The following is a 6,031-nucleotide window of genomic DNA, read 5'->3' on the forward strand; positions in this document are numbered from 1 at the left end:
TGAACTGTAGCTACAGTTTCATCTATGATGTCACACTGGAAGATGGAATGATCTTCCGGAGGATGCTTCATGGCTTCATCCAAGTTGAAACTTACTACTCTGCCATCTATCTCAAAGGAGTAAGTTCCTGAGAAAGCATCCAATTTGAACTTTGAAGTCTTCAGAAATGGTCTTCCAAGTAGGATGGATGAGGGTCTTCCTGAGTCATTAGAGGGCATCTCCAAGATGTAGAAGTCAATAGGGAATGTGAGCCCCTTAATGCTCACCAGCATGTCCTCAGTAATTTCCACCACTGAGATTATACTTTTATCTGCCAAAATAAAATGTGCTGCCGACCTTTTTAAGGGAGGGAGCCTCAGAGCATCATATACAGATAATGGCATAATACTCACACACGCACCTAAATCATACATGCAATCAGAAAATTTTACACCTTCTATAGTAATAGTAACCATGCATGGACCTGAATCACTATATTTTTCTAGTATATCCCCCATTAAAGCATAAATAGAGCTACCTAGAGGAATAGTTTCTAAATCCTGTATTTTATCTTTATTCATGCATAAATCTTTTAGAAATTTTACATATTTAGGTACCTGGCGAATGGCATCAAAAAGGGGAATAGTTACCTCAACCTTTTTGAAGATCTCCACCATCTTGGGATCTAGCTCCATCTGCTTTCTGGATTTCCTAGCAAGGTGTGGAAATAGAATGGGAATGGCTTCTCTTGTAACTTCATCTTCTTTTGGTGCTCCATTCCTTGGTTGAGCTACTCCTTCTTCAACCATGTCTTGTATTTCCTCCTCTTCTTCAACATTCTCTACCTCAACAATGTCTTTAGCTTGGATATCTTCCTTTGAGCTTGGCTCCTCATGATTCCTCTCTGGCAGTGTGGTTCCGGACCTCAAAGTGATGGCATTGATTCTACCTTTGGGGTTGGGTAAAGGTTGAGAAGCAATTGTACTGGAGCTTGAAGGTTGATTGTTGGGGGTAGAAGGTGGTTCCAGCCAGGAGATGAGAGCTTGTAAAGTGAAGGTAAGACCAGTGATGCTAGAGGTAAGTGAATTCTAAAGGTCTTTCTATCCTTGTACAATAGAGTGGAGCATCTTATCATTGGTAGAAGAAAGGGGATAAGTAATTTGAGGGGCCTGCTGTTGGTTGTTCTGAAGTGCTTGGGACTGCCTTTGGTGAGGTGCTCTGTAAGGCTGGTTTTGGTTTTGCTGTTAGTAAGGAGGGTTCTGCTATCTGTTGTTGTTTTTGTTGTTCCATCTCTAACTCTCACTGTTGTCTCTGCCTCCTCGGTTGTAGTTGTCCCTCCATCCTTGGTTAGAATTATCTCTTCATCACTGGTTAAAGTTGTCTTTCCAACCTTGATTGTAGCTTCCACCTTGGTTATAATTGCCACCTTGTTGATAGTAACCTTGATTTGGGTGGTCATAGAAGTTATGAGTAGCTACCAAGGTGTTATCTTCTTGTTGGAGCTACGGGCACTCATCAGTGTAATGAGTATAACAGGCACATATTTCGCACACTCTCTGAGGAACCAACTGTTGACTCTGTTGTTGTGGGAGAGACTGAGGTTGTTGTTGATTCAGCTGTAACTGCTTCAGTATGTTGGTCATCTCTCCCAGAGTTTGTGTGAGAGCAGCAGTCTCACTACTAGAGGAAACCTCCGCAATAGCCTTAGGATGGTTGTTCCTGTGCCTGACATTTTGGGTAGACTCAGCTAGATCGGTGATCAGTTATCACGCTTCTGTCGCCGTCTTGTACTTCTTTAGAGAACCATTACTTGCAGCGTCTAATGTAGTCTTATCCTGAGGCTTCATGCCTTGTGTGAAGTAGCTGATCAACACCAACTGATCAATCTTGTGGTGGGAACATGAGTCTAGGAGATTCTTGAAGCGTTCCTAATATTCATATAGAGTCTCTGACTCACCTTGGATAATGCAGGAAATTTTTTTCCTCAGTTTATCTGTAACTTCAGCTGGAAAGTATTTTTCCAGGAATTTCCTTCTAAGCAGATCCCAATTGGTAACGACTACTTCAGGTTGAGTGTAGAACCACTCCCTTGCTTTTTCCTTAAGAGAAAACAGAAAAGCATACAGCCAAATAGTAGTTTCATCTGCACCATGACGCCTAATAGTTGAGTAGGCTGTCTGAAAATCTCTGAGGTGCTTGATAGGCTCTTGAGCAGGTAAGCCATGAAACTTGGGCACTAAGTTAATTAGCGCAGTCTTCAGTTCAAAATCTGCAGTCAGATTTGGGTGACGCGCTTGATACGGTTGCAGTGTAAAGTCTGGAGCTCCTGCTTCCTAGAGAGTAATCCTTCTGGGCTCTGCCATATTACCTGCACGTAAATCAACAGAATCAGTAGAAAAGGAGCTTGTTTCTTCCTCAGATGGCGCTTCAGATTCGCCTTCAGAAGAGACTGGTGAATTGGTAGTAACCACTTCACCACCCTCAGAGGCTAACCTACGCTGAGCTCGCCTAATACGTGAAATAGTTCTTCCAATTTCAGGATCAAACGCAGCTAAGCTCGGATCAGGCAGTGAACGCGTCATTCAATGAAAAAAACATAAAGCTCATGGTAATAAATTAAAATGAAAATATACAAATATGTAAAATTAAAAATATTTACACCAACTAATAATTTAGCACGCAATTGCAACTCCCCGGCAACGGCCCAAAAAATTGAACGGACGAAAAATTGCCAATTAAGAATTTATAATAAGAACAGAGTTGCAAGTACAGTTCTCAACTGACGAAAGTTCCGCTTATCAATTTAAAAGGGTTGTCACAAATTTAGAATAAAAATACTGGGAGTAGAAATCTCAGGTCGTCTCCCAACGAGTTGACAAAAGAGTGCTATTTTATTAGTCAGGAGTTTTTCGAGAAATTTTAAGAGTTGGAGAACAGAAAAATAAATTATTGTAAATTAAAGCAATGTAAATTGAAAGAGATTTACGTATTCAAAGTAAAAAGCCTTGACTGGGAGAAGATTAATCGAAAGTTCTATCCTTGTTGGAATTCTCCCAAGTGTAATAGTAAGAGGTTGTTGTTTTCACTTAGTTAACCCTTACCGAATAAAGGAAAGTCAAGTGATTGAGCTAGCTCTTATTCACAAGTCCTAATCCTTTCCTATGGAAGGATTAGCGTTAGTGACTAGAGAGCCAGCCAACAACTTCCAATTAAAATCAACACTTGAGTATTTCAATTCAAGGGTCTCCTTTCAATCAACTCCCAAGTCAAGTTGGGAGTCTACTCCGTTGACATGAATACAACATTCACAGACATACAAGAAGAGTAAAAAGAAGACATGATAAATTAAATAAAATAGAAACTGAAAATTAATTAAAGGTAAAAGTAATTTTTTGCATTAATAAATCCCAAAATCATAAACATACGTATCTGAATAGGGTTAATGGGCAATTAAAAGAGTAAAGGAATAAGAAAACAAACTAGAGTAATGGCAACTTCAATGGAGGTAGTAACTCTTCTCAATATCCAAATCAAAAGCATAAAAACTCTAAAACTATGAATGTGAAGAAACCTAGAGGAGGTAGTAGAATTCTCTCTAAGATTCTCAACTAAAACTAAAACTATGTGAATGAGAATGTGTGTTGAGTCTCTGCTTGTCCTCTGGCTCTAGTCTGTATTTTTGGGCCAAAAACTGGGTCCAAACTCGGCCCAAAATTGTCCCCAGCGTTTTCTGCGATTTCTGCAGGTAGCGCATATCACGCGTACGCGTCAGTCACGCATACGAGTCGCTGGCCATCTTCGCGTGTCACGCATACGCGTCAAGTACGCGTGCGCGTCGCCGTGCAAACTCTAATTCACGCGCACGCGTGAGCCATGTGTGCGCGTCGCTTCTCGCTAGTTGTCTCCTTTATTTCTTGTGCTCCTTCCATTTTTGCAAGCTTCCTCTCCATCCTCTAAGCCATTCCTGCCCTATATAGCCTGAAAACACTTAACACACGGATCACGGCATCGAATGGTATAAAGGGGAATTAAAATACACAATTTAAAAGCTTAGGAAGCAAGTTTTCAACCATAGAATAAAATTGGGAAGGAATTATAATCTCATGCAAATTATATGAATAAGTGTGCAAAGACTTGATAAAAATCACTCAATTGAGCACAAGATAAACCATAAAATAGTGGTTTATATCAGCGTGGATATCTGTGTTTGGCCAGATTGGATGAAGAAATATTTTCTAAGCTGGACAGAAGAGCCGCATAGAAAAGAGGATCGAAAGCAATGGTTGATATGTTTCTGTGCGATTATTTAGAACATTTGAATAGAAAGGAATAGAAGGGCATTTTAGAATAAAAACAAAAGTGTAGATCCCTTTTATTGTTAATGACTATGCTAAAGATAACTTGAAAATTTTTCTTATATTGATGTGTTACTTTCTTTTGTTGTCTGTTTGTTTTGTTTGCAAATGTATTGAGTTCTTTTGTTTTTCCAAAAAAAAAATGGTGTTTAATGTTGTGACTAGGAAAGGATAAGAATGGATGTCCATTTAATGGGCAACCCATTTTCTACGTTGAAGAGAACAAGTTCTTAGGATGAAAGAAATAAATGTAGTTTGAAAAGTAAACTTCTCTTTGCCTATAAAAGCATGATCTGAGGCAAGAGAATATACACAACAATAATAAAATCAAATACTTCTTTCTATCTTTGTATATATATACACATTACAACATATAATATTATTATATATATATAAATTATTATTGAGCTAATTATTTTAATACTAGAGTCTTCTATTTATACATCTCTATTATATATATATCTTTTATTTCACAACACGTTATCAGCACGAGACTCTGATCAAATTTTGAGGAAGACTCAGGTAACAAATTTTCATTATGTCGAAGCTCTCTCATCTTGAATTCAATGCTCTTGATATATCTGGAAACAATTATTTATCATGGATACTAGATGCTGAAATCCATCTTGATTCAATGGATCTTGGAGATACCATTAAGGCTGAAAATAATGCATCCCAGAAGGATAAAGCTAAAGCCATGATTTTTCTCCGTCGTCATCTTGACGAAGGATTGAAAAATGAATATCTTACATTAAAAGATCCTGTAGATCTTTGGAAAGACCTTGAAGAAAGGTACAATCATCAGAAAACGGTGATACTTCCTCAAGCCCGATATGAATGGACGCATTTGTGTTTACAAGATTTTAAATCTATAAATGAATATAATTCTGCAATGTTTCGGATCACCTCACGAATGAAATTGTGTGGGGAAAAAATAACTGATCATGATATGTTGGAGAAACCTTTCTCAACCTTCCATGCCTCGAATGTGCTCCTGCAGCAGCAGTATCGAGTGAAAGGGTTTAAAAAATATTCTAAGTTAATTTCTTGCCTTCTTGTTGCTGAACGCAACAATGAGTTGTTATTGAAAAATCATGAAGCGCGCCCAGCTAGCGCCGCCCCATTTCCTGAAGTAAATGCGGCAAATCATTACCCCAGAAGAGGTAAATGGCAAGCTTTTAATAACAAGAAAAATTATGGAAGGAAAAAGAATTATGTTCAAAAGAGAGGATCTCACCAGAAGTGGGACAAAGAAAAGAATATCGGGCAGAATAAATCAACCGAGGAGAAGTGTTTCCGCTGTGGTGGAAAGGGCCATTGGTCACGTACCTGTCGTACCCCAAGGCACCTAGTCGATCTTTACCAGGCATCTTTGAAAAAGAACGACAAAGGAAAGGAAACAAATTTTGTCTCAAATGATGCTGAGAACTCCACCACTCATTATGATGTATCTGATTTCTTTGAGGACCCTGAAGGAAATATTGGCCATTTGATCAATGATGGAATAGTTTAATATGTAGACGGTTGATATGGGATTGTTTTAGCCCTATGGATCCAAGTCACAACTAGTTGGCTATGCAGATGCCGGATACCTGTCTGATCCACATTAAGGGAAGTCTCAAACAGGATACCTATTCACATATGGTGGTACAGCTATATCATGGAGGTCCACGAAACAGACGATAGCAGCAACCTCC

Source organism: Arachis ipaensis, chromosome B06, assembly GCF_000816755.2.
Source record: "Arachis ipaensis cultivar K30076 chromosome B06, Araip1.1, whole genome shotgun sequence".
NCBI classification, from domain to species: domain Eukaryota; kingdom Viridiplantae; phylum Streptophyta; class Magnoliopsida; order Fabales; family Fabaceae; genus Arachis; species Arachis ipaensis.